This window comes from Abramis brama (genome assembly GCF_963993115.1).
Source record: "Abramis brama genome assembly, chromosome: 2".
In the NCBI taxonomy this organism is placed as follows: Eukaryota; Metazoa; Chordata; class Actinopteri; order Cypriniformes; family Leuciscidae; genus Abramis; species Abramis brama.
The window spans coordinates 38,404,974-38,416,992 of NC_139964.1; the positions used below are offsets into that span (position 1 = coordinate 38,404,974).

The 12,019-nt window shown below is 36.1% G+C and overlaps 1 long non-coding RNA gene across 1 annotated transcript; it reads right to left on the minus strand.

Annotated features, from left to right (window-relative positions):
* Positions 1-5,444: 5,444 nt before the first annotated feature.
* Positions 5,445-7,535, minus strand: LOC311078504. Its single transcript, XR_014605191.1, has 4 exons — positions 7,474-7,535; positions 6,259-6,445; positions 6,018-6,152; positions 5,445-5,583 (listed from the first exon to the last, which is right to left on the minus strand). It is a non-coding gene; the product is annotated as an uncharacterized lncRNA (long non-coding RNA).
* Positions 7,536-12,019: the final 4,484 nt, after the last annotated feature.

The window sequence follows — 12,019 nt, forward strand, 5'->3', positions numbered from 1 at the left end:
AAGAACTCTCCCGACCACAAACAAGTCATACTAACATCACTGAAGTGCATCATTCTTCAATGTGGAAGAACCTGTTGCAACTTCACTACCATCGAACTACTGAACCATCAAGACTTTCTTCTGAGACTGCATATACAGGACACTCGTTCAATTGCTTAGGAATTGCGTATCGTAAAAGTATCGTACATTTAACTGACTAGTTGGAGGTTTAGTATAAGCTGTAGAACCCTTGTTAGCAAGGTGCTTTGAATTAAGAAACGGATGGTTGTTCAGGAGGTTAACTGACTCATTTTTCCATAGCTTCATTCGGTTTTTGTTTTGATTTCATTCATTCACTTTTTTACCCATGTATGCGTGGTCTGTGTGCGTGTTTGTTTAGTCTACTTCGTTTTAGTTAAATAAAACTTTTGTGCACATTCACAAGAGTGTAGATCGAGTCAAATGTTGATTCTGTGGTCACTGCTTGCAAAACAATGTGATCACAGCTACATGTTCTGTAGTACTGTGCTCAGTAAGAAAGAGTTAATTTTCTGTGGCCACAAAAAAAGAAACGTTATACTGAGTGTTCGCTGGACGAACATGTTCATTGATTTTAATATTAATTCTGCTACATCAAGATAATCCCATTATCTGATCCAAATATTTATAATTAATTATTCATATTATAGTTGAAAACACACCATTCCAAATGCATTATTCATCAGTTAGGGGGAAAAAATGTTTCAGATGACTTATTTTGGATGAGCTTTACACTAGCTGACATTTATACTAGAGGGAACATGAGTCAATGACAATGTATTTTTAAAGTCCGTCAGCTTGCTGATCAAATGACTAATACGCATGAATATTGCATTACCTTATATCCATGTTGGACCTTTCTGGTCTTAATCAAAGAGTGATGTGCACACTGAGCACATTCAGAGAAGGCTGGTTGGTGTGGCCACGCCGGTCACATGAAAGATTTATAAACGTGTTGGTGTTCAGTAATGAAAAGTCTGGGGCCGTTCATCTCTGTGGTTGCGGCACTGCGGCAGGTGGCCGATCTTATCAATAACAGCACAGTCTTTCCAAGACTCTCAAATCAAATGCTCTATTACACTGACACTGAGAGAGGGGGCGAGATAGAGAAAGAGGATGACAAAATAGAGAGAACATGGATGTGATGTCACCCTCGTATAACAAAATTATGAGTAGAATAGAATTTTATATGACTACAGTAAATCACTCGGCTGGTTGGTGTCTTTGTTGAAGTGCACAGCTCTGGATTTTTGTCTAGGTTGTTTCTTCTTTTGTACATCCAAAGTTTCAATCAGAATAATAAGTCCATCCTTAAAAAGGATCTAGCAACAAAGTCAGCACCAAATGAAAGAACGGGAAATTGTCAACATTTACAAAAACATATTTGCCGTATGTTTTCCTTGCAACATGAAAAGGAGGGTTTTTTTTTAATGAAAGTAAATGGTGGCTGGTGCTGTCAAGCTCCAATAAATGAAAGTAGTTTGCTCAAAATTTCATTACTGACATACAACAAACATCTTTTAAATCTCACCCATGTTCTCGTATACTTCACGCATCTTCAAAGCAAATTACATTTGACAGCTAGAGCAGAGGGCAATATTTTCATTTAATAACAACGTAAAGTCATAAAAAAAATCATAATGTCTTTGATATTTACATATATGAGTTTACTCTAATAAAATCACTGCACTTTCATACCTCAAAGCTTGCTCCCTAGTTTCTGAGTTTTTATTTTCCTCTCTCCAGAAATGCCAGTATTTGAACTTGTGACATCACAATTTTCCTCTACACGCCCATTAACATGTGTCTGTAAATCAAGGATGTGTGCTCTTCATGTCTGTCATATTGCTGTCGAGTAAAACTGTCTGATGCTGTTCTGTCCCTGGACGTAGATATATAAAGTTCAGAAAATGCAATTCATGACCCCTTTACCTTTCATTCTGTTCCTCACATAAAATGACTATCTGTTTTTAGAAGACTTCCAACAAAATGCACAAGTTGTATGGACTGCTTTTATATACCTTATGCACCAGAGATATGTGTGTGTGTGTGTGTGTGTGCGTGTGTGCGTGCGTGCGTGCGTGTGTGTGCGTGTGTGTGTGTGTGTGCCAGAGGTGTCAAAAGTATCCACATTCATTACTCAAGTAGAAGTATAGATACTAGGGTTTAAAAAGACTTCTGTAGAAGTTGAAGTATCAACTCAAGCTTTTTACTCAAGTAAAAGTATAAAAGTACTGGTTTCAAAACTACTTAAAGTATAAAAGTAAAAGTAATGTAAGGAAAAAAATGCCATTAAGGACAAAAGCTTAGGCCGCGCCACAGGGGCCTATATAGTGCACTACCCCAGCTCCTCAAAAAAACACATTTTTCTAAAGGCCATATTTGACTATAATTATATTAAAATGTTGATGTTGAAAAATTTGGGATGATGCACTAGGCTACCTGTTTCAGCCGTATATATGCCCATAGAAAAATCATTTTCTAAATAAATAAGCTAAATAAGCGGAGGAATCAGGAAATTAATAGGGTAATGTATTAAGGTTTTTAGTCTATATTGACCTTAACAATACGTAAATTATTTAATTCTGTAATGTTACAAATATCTAATAAAGACATGGTAGAAGTTTAACAGAGACTTAACTTTACTCCGCTCATAGTGCAATACTGTCTTGTTCCTTGCTTTTTGAAGAAGCCAAACACATGTCTGCATCTTTCATTAAAGGGATATAGTTTACCCAAAAATGAAAATCATTTACTCACCCTCAAACTGTTTCAATCCTGTATGAATTTCTTTCTTCTGATAAACACAAAAGAACATATTTTGAAGAATGTCGATAACCAGACAGTGGATGGACCCCTTTGACTTCCATAGTAGGAAAAAAAAAAATACTATGGAAGTCAATAGCTACCATCAACTGTCTGGTTATCGACATTCTTCAAAATATCTTCTTTTGTGTTCAGCAGAAGAAAGAAACTGGTTTGAAACAACTCGAGAGTGAGTAAATGATGACAGAATTTTCATTTTTAACTAAGTGAACTAATCATTTAACCGAAATTAACTGTTGGCATATGTTTCACATCAATACTGTCTAGTTTGTCCTGTTGGACACGACACACAGCAATACTGTCAAGAGTCACTTGTGACCATTGCTCTGAGCCATGTTTTCAGTGTCCTAAGAGCACTGAAACTTCTTTCAGTCCAGCTGATGAGACTGGGATGATTTGATCAACAGGCCTCTCATTTCAACAAGACCAGCCTTCAACAGACCAAGCAATGTTATTTTTTCATGTTTTATGGGGACTTTCCATAGACATAATGATTTTTATACTGTACAAACAAACTGTGTATTCTACCCCCCATAGACTAACCTTACCTATCACAGAAAACTGTCTGCATTTTTACATTTTCAATAAACAAAAGTCTGATTTATAAGCTGTTTTCTGAAGAAGAAAAAAAATCCCCAAAAGGACAAGGATTTCGGATATTGACATCTTTGTGGGGATTTTTTGCCGGAATGAAAACAAGCCGAAATGAACTAGGAGTAACAAGGCTATTTTTAAAATGTAAGGAGTAGAAAGTACAGATAATTGCGTGAAAATGTAAGGAGTAGAAGTAAAAAGTCGTCTGAAAAATAATTACTCCAGTAAAGTATAGATACCCAAAATATCTACTTAAGTAATGCAACGAAGTATACATTACGGGTTGTACTTCGTTACTTGACACCTCTGGTGTGTGCCACAGAAGCAGAATTTAGATTTGTGGGTGAACTATCGTTTTAAGCAACTCAAGGACTGTTGAGTACAGTTATAAGTGTTCTTGGTAACTCTGAAAACTAAGTTGATAAATAATTAAATTCTGAATGCCAGTTAGTGAGCCAACGTAGTGGATAAAAAGCTGATGACTGTAAAAAATGCTGGGTTAAAAATAACTCAACTTGGGTTGTTTTATAACTCTGCCGCTGGTTAAATATTGCACCAGCCCAGCAGTAGTTAATTTGACCCAGCAAGATGGGTCGGTCATATTTAACCCAACAGATGAGTTAAATATTCTACCCAAATGCTGGGTCAAACTAATTACAATTATGGGTTGATTTAACTACATACTTTGGTTAAATAGTGTACCCAAATGTTGGGTCAATTTAATTACAATTATGGGTTGATTTAACTACATATTAGTTATATAGTGTACCCAAATGCTGGGTCAAATTAATTACAATTCTGGGTTGATTCAACTACATACTTGTTATAAAGTGTACCCAAATTCTGGGTAAAATTAACCTAAATTAACCTTCTAACACATTACAGTACAATTTATGAAAATAAATTGCAATAGACTACCCATAGCTATAAAACTGTTAAACTACAAACTTAGAACAGAATACATGCTAGATTTATGCATATATTATGCAATAAACACTTAAATAATACAAAAACAAAACAACAATGTAATCTCTGAATTTTTTTTATTAACATTAATTAATTGCAACAATATAGTGGAACTGGTGCAGTTCATATAAAAAAATATAGTGGAACTGGTGCAGTGGAGATTTGCATGCCTTGGCCTCATGAAGGTAGTACTCCACCATGTTTATTCCAGGCTAAAAAAGAAAGAATACAAGAGAGCGAGAGTTAGAGAGTGCAAGTGAGTAAGGACCAAATGTCTACCGACTACTATAGTATAATTAAAATATAGACATTGTGAGGACCATTTTCCTGGTCCTCACTAGAGAAATTGTTTTATGATAAAGTCTAGTTAACTTTACAATTTGGAAAAGATTCGGTGCATTTATAATTCAAAAAGTTGAACTGTAATAGTCTACATCTCATTGCACATAACAACATTACAGAAAACAATTTAAAAAAACGATTCAGACCTCAATTGACCTAAAAAGCCATAAATTGATTGATGATATATCATTACAATAAACATGCTCAGAAAACGAATGTGGCCCACCTATCTGACTATCCTATCTGGCCGATGGGCAGCGGGGTTAGGTGGTCAGATAGATGGGCCGCAAATGCTTTGTAGATTTAGAAGACTTCTTTAGAGTCAACCTCATAGAGTCAGATCCAAATTGGTTAAAATACAACAGTGTCAACTTTCTGATAATTATGTTAATTTCTGCACTCAATACTTTGTTGGTGCCTGTTTTAGAACAAATTACTGCATCAGTGCGGTGTGGTACAGAGGTAACCAGCCTGTGGCACTGCTGAGGTGTTCCAGAAGCCTAGGATGCTTTCATAGTGACCAACTTAAGCTTATAGAACAGCCATTTTCCGAATACTGTCAGGCTATATGTGATGCCTGTCCCCAAAAGTATAGTAAAAAAACACCTGGATATGCATGTGTGCGTGCACAGTCTTGAGCTCAGATATGTTGATAAAATGAATAAAGTTTCCCCTTTAGATGTGCTTGAGGACTTACAGGCTTATGGTCGATGAAGGCCAAGCTGCATTCCTGAATGGTGTGGCAAACCACTTTCGCACCGCGGCCAAGGCCAACTCTCCAAGTTGTAGGTGGAAGCAAGGCTGGCAGCTGCCTCAGGGCGAGTTCCCCAACACCATCTGTAAGACATAGGCGTCAATACAATGTGGAATGGCATACCTGTGATTTCACAATCCCCGCAATATCGTTGCATAAATATCCTGCATATTCCATCGCATTTTTTAAGAAAACGTGCCACATAATCAAGGATTTTTGCCCGCAACAATCACAAAAAAACTCTGCGTTTTTCTGGAGGGACTGGTTAATGTTATTAGTTACACCGGTACCGCTGTGTTGACTCTGCTGTGAAAACTTGGCATTTTTTGTACCCAATTAGCATAAAAAGGCTGACGGATTTATTTAACTATTCCTATGATGATATCACTCACTATTCTCTATTCACTAAGTCACTATTCTGGCCAAAATTATGTGAAAAGTTTTTGGTCAAAAAACTTTAAAAATGTTGGAAAGAGGAATGCTAATATATTAATATATTATATTATGAATATATTACCTGGTGTTAATCCATCCAGGGGCAATGTCAGCTCTGTCTTGCCAGGTACAGGATCTTCTCAGCATAGATGGGTAGCCATGTTTCAAACAACTTTGATGCAGCATCCCAATGCAGGACAAGAAAGTTCTGTGCAATCTATAAAATGGAAAACACATTTTTAAAATTAATTCAATGTAGCACACTAATAAAACGTTTTAAACAATGCATCCTCATATTCAAGATCATATTTCCCTATACCTACCATGCCTTTGGTCATCGGGCGAGGGAACTCTTCGAGGATCTGATCGATGGTCCAATTGTAGTCCCTAATCCACTTGGCCCTGTAGACTGCGTGTTCTGCATGTAGGTCTCTATCTGGCTGAGGGGCTGAGAATTGTTTCTCAACCATTATTTAAGCTGTGACGCACGTTCGTCTGATATGGTACATTCTGTAAAAAAGAACAAAGTTGTCAGTCACTGAAATATGATTGTTTTGCTTCATCAAATAATTATTCCGTTTAATAATTACCTGGTATGAGAGCCCTTGCAAGAGCGCCATCAACTTAAGTTATACAAAATATAAAGAAAACAATCCTCCCTCTCTACAATTCATATGACAAATTGCATAAAGTTACATGTAAATTGTCTATGTTTTTACTGCACAATAATATTTGTGGCTGCTCACTGCATAGGGCACAGAAATATATTATATATTTATTAATGTTACAGGCCCCGCGCAGAAGGCCAAGTAACGTTAGAGAGACAGTTCTGCAAAATAAGTGCATCCGATCTTTATATGTATACATAACTTAAACCAAACACAAATAAAAGTAAACTCATAATGAACACTATAACCTTGTAACTGGAGTCAATTTGAATCGAATTAAACGCATTTCACAATAACCTCGTGTGTTACAGCGTTCACAAAATGGCGGACAGTCTGCATAGACCTATATTCAACATATTCACAACCCCGAACGTCATTAACGTTACCCGAAATATCTGCGGTATGAACATATACATTTACATTACAGTGCATATTATCAAGTTGCTGTAACAATAGTACCTGCAAAATAACAGGACAAATTGATGAAACAGGAGACACCGCGTCACGTCGCACCAAATCCTCAGAAGATGTGAGGGGGCGCAGGCGCGCACAGAGTCCTCCTTTCAGTTTTCAAAATTGTCCCGGTTTCTCACCACAAAAGACTATTCTTACACTAATCCTGTAATGATTTACTTTCAAGTCGCACATCTCCGCATAAATAAAAATAAACTTTTGCTTAATGTATAATACCTTACAAAAATGTAATTCAGACCAAATAAGCAGGCTATCCGTGCTGATAACGGCTAAATGGCTAACGTTAGCTACGTTGTTAGCCCAACCAACTAGCCTCGACATCGACAATATACAGATAGTAATTTAATAGGTAACGCAACACAGACAATGTGAATTAGACATGTAGTGTACACATACCTTTTATTATTTGTTTGCCTCGCTGGATGATCAGTCAGGTTCTCTGCTGTGACGAGCGCTCGGTGTGTGGACTCTGGTGACGATATGATGACGTTCGAAGCACAAACAACCCACGTGCTGGGTCAAACGATATAATGTTGGGTTGATGGATTTTGACTCAACACATGAGTTGCACAAAATAACCCAACTTCCATATAAATAACCCATAATGGGTAAAGAATTTCATAACCCAGCGGTTGGTTAGATTAAATAACCCAGCATTTAAAAAAAATACCCAACTTCCATTTAAATAACCCATAATGGGTAAAGAATTTAATAACCCAGCAGTTGGGTAGATTAAATAACCCAGCATTTTTTAGAGGGTTTTTTGAGGGTTTTTCAGTTGAATGCAAAAGAATACAGAAAAACGTGTGTAAATGCGCAGAAAAATTACACGTGTACACTCTAGTGTTTGTGTCAATATTAAATAAAACTGTGTTGTAAGAATTCATCCATTTTAGTTTTAAAATTAACAACCTGTGAATTTGTTCACAGCATTCAACATGTGTAGACTGATCAGCTTTACACACAAGAATTCTGTCAGTGACAAAGTAAGCACACGGTCATGAAAAAAAAATATGAAAAAAAATATTTTGGTTTGTAATGACAAAATTAAAATAGGTAAATGATAACAGAACGTAGATTTTTAGGTGAACTATACCGTTAGATTTTGAGGACAGACCAGCCATATCAATACAAAGGTTGCAGAGTTGTAGCTTAAGAGTTATTATAATTTACTATAAATTAAAGCATTTGATCTATTTGCAAATAATATTCTTAATTTAATAGGCTAAATGACTGTCCTAACCACAGCCTATATATAAATGCACTTGTCAAAGCCACATGTTTAACCATTTTCTAGTGTAGGTCTGAGTAAATTTACAGAAAGGCTATCAGGGAAAATTTTCTGCTAAAAAATGCATTCACACTATGTACACATTCTTTCTTAATCTCATGCTAATATGGCTGGGTTTACATCCCTGGATATAACTGTCAGCAATTTAACATTTCTACCATGATAAAGTTGTCAAATATTAAATGTTTAGCTACATATTAAATCTCACTTTTTGACAGTTAAAACTTAAGCAGTGTGCTAAAATTCACTCTCGGCTCCTCTAAAGTTGACCTTCTTTGATTTGATTGGCCATTATTTTGATGCTGACAAGCGAATACCTCTCGCCTCAAAGCCACTTGTCAAAAGCGCAAGGGAGGACAGAGACAATTTGCGCTGGTGAATGCTAACAAGACTATTTAACGTCATTATTTACTCACAATCATGTCATTCTAAAACTGTAAAATATTAGGTTTATTAAGCTGAAAAGAAATAAAAGTTTAGCAGAATTTTAAAATGGTAGTTCACCTAAAAAATTAACATTCTGACAATTTACACACCCTCATGTCATTCTAAACATGTATGACTGACTTTCTTCTGTGAAACACAAAAGTAGATGTTGTAAAGATTTTTTTGGTTACCATTGACTTCTTGTACGGAGAAAAAACACAGAGACATTTCTCAAAATATGTTTTCTCTATGGTCCCCAGAAGTAAGAATTCCAAACCGGTTCGGAACTTTAAGTGTAAATTCATTTTTGGGTGAACTATATCCCTTTAAGGCTGATCTTTGCCATACAACAAAAGATACTGACAAATCCAACTTTCAAACTTTCAAACCTTTTTCAAAAAAGGCCCCAAAAAAGTGCCATAGTTTATAACGCTTGTTTTAGAAATTCTTTTAGCATTCTAAATTTTTGGAAAACATGTGAAAAGAGTGGCCGGCATATTGGAGAGAACATAAGAGTTATCTGCCAATAATTCTCCAACTTTTTGATATGCATTCAGATATTTCAAATACAAATTTGGATTTCATTTGGCTCCTGCTAATAGAATACACACAATGATATTATTCACATACACACACCTACACACAGGACTTCAGGGGGAAAGATATAGACTTGTAATATTCACAGCTCTTCAAAACACTCTGTTCTTACTGGCTTAACTGAGAGATAGTTTAGTGAAGCGAGAAGATTGAGAATCTGGCAGCACAGTACGTGAGAGAGATCCAGCCTCTCTGCAGAGAGAAATGACGTCTGTGACCCCTGAACACAGTATGTGATGGCCTCATTATCACACTGAGAGCAGGAAAGCTACGGAACGAATAAAATGCTGCTCTCCCCTGATCACGCCACAGAGTCCCACTGAGGGATGAAGTCCAGACTAATGAAGAGTAATGAACAAGGCCAAGCTTCTCACCTGGACCACCGCTTTACCAGGGGGAGGATATGTCTGCAGCGACATCTCCACAGGAATCCCATATGATCAGGTTAACAGTAATCATGGCTGCACACATTATCTCTCTTTGTGGCACAAGCTAACGAGTAAAATATATTATTAACGGGATAGTTCACCCAAAAATGAAAATTGTCATTCACCTTCCCGAACGTGTATGACTTTCTTTTTGCTGTGGAGAAATTTTGAAGACCTTTTTTTTCCCATGCAATTACAATTAATTTAATTACGTCTTCAAAATGGAAGCTTTTCCAAAACAAAAAAAAAGTCTGCTATCTCATATATAATATGAGAGTCAAATTGTACGACTACAGGGACTTGTCTCAAGATCACTTTTTTTTAACAGTTCACCTTTTGCCAAAATTATGAAAAAAAGATCAGTCAAAAATAGAAAAATATTAAAATCAGGCATGTCAGAATCGGAATGCATAGTTCATGCATAACAAAATGTCTGTCAAAACCAACACATGAACGATGTTCACTAACCCCGCAAAGTTCTTCAATTGGATTGGTGTTTATTCCCTTTAGCATACAGTGTAAAGTATTTCATTCGGTTCCATGGTCATTCAGATTGAATTTCTGTAAGTGAACAACAAATTTACAGCCACGTGCATTATCGTCTCTAACAAATATGCTAGCATGTCGAAACAGATGGATTGTAAAGTAATAATTAAATATGTTTTTAGCCAGCAAAGTATTCAGTGAAATGATTGATGTCCATGATTGTGTAATGTCGATGTTTTTAGTTCAAATAGTTTTAATTTTCGGACCGACAGCCAGCCTAAGTTTGGCACAGACATGGTGAAATTTGGGTAATTATAAAATGTCCTGGAGATGTTTAAAGTGCTTTTTGCATAGTTCATTGTACTTATTTTACAGAACAATGTTTATTTTATAAATTACATGTTACTCAGAGTCTGACATGTTGGGCTTGTCAAAAAATTCACATTCAGCTGTCCAAATTCGTCGACTTTTGAAAATCAAGTAAAAAAAAAAAAAATTACAAAGTTGTTTTTATTGTCTCTTATAACTCAAATATTTTATTTAAACCCATGAAAATGCAGATGCTGTTGTAAATAATAGTGATTTTTTAAATACTTTTTTTCCATTAAAACTCCTTAGCTGATTTTGACTCATTCACTAAAAATTTTGTTTTAAAATTTAAAAATGCTGAGATCCACTGTAGCTCTCCTTGGTGCATTCATTGAAGTTCATAAAATAAGCAGTTGTGTGTGATTTCTAAACAAATCAATAACTCAAAGTGTCATAATGTGGTACACCTAAGCAGTCTGAATGATTACTTCTTAAACTAGACCAATCCAGTTTGCGTGTTCAACTCACCGAATCAATGATCCAGTCAAAGCAGTTATAAACTGACTAGAAATTAAGATTATCAGGAAATAACTTTTATTTTAGTCTGTTTCTCATGACTTCAGAAGACTCATAGAGATAGTTCATCAAAAATGAAAATACTGTCATCCTTTACTCACCCTCACTAAACCAGAATACAAAATGTTTTTTTTTACTTTTGGTGACCACTGATTTCCATTGTATGGACAGTTTCCGTGACTGTCTAAAAGCAAGTGAATATGAGTCAGGCAATTGACTGTCAGTTGGTAAACATCTAGTCATAATATTCTAACACCACATCGTTCCACATTGTACAAGTTTGGAACCGCAATGCAGAGTTAACACTCCAAAAGCACTTAACGCTGCTCCGAAGCAGAGTTTCATAATCCCGGGTAAAAAGCACTAAGTGTGAAACATAACTGGGGGTTAACCACAGTGTCAAAAGCATTAACAGTTCAGTTGCAGTACCAGTACCCAGCTGAAAATGATCTTAAAAGAAATAAAAAAGTAAAAGATTCTTTCAAAAGGCCTCGTCAATAGCCATCCCACGCCAGTTTCGCACAGCTGTGAAACAGTTTTGTTGCAAACAGCAACAATCTCCATTACATTACCGTGAATGGTTTAACAACACTTTCTGCACTCAAGCAAACCGTGTAAAACTCGAGTGCGTTTTTATGTTAATGGCCCAAATATTGCTTGTCTTTATTGAGCCTGCATCACTCAATATTGACGCATGAAGTAATGCAGTTCCCTCCTCCAGAACGCCACACCCAGCTTGGAAATGTCTACATCCCATCTCTTTTAGTACCTCATAATCAAGGCAGCTGACACTGTCATTACTCAATTTAATGTGTCTGTCATCAAGATC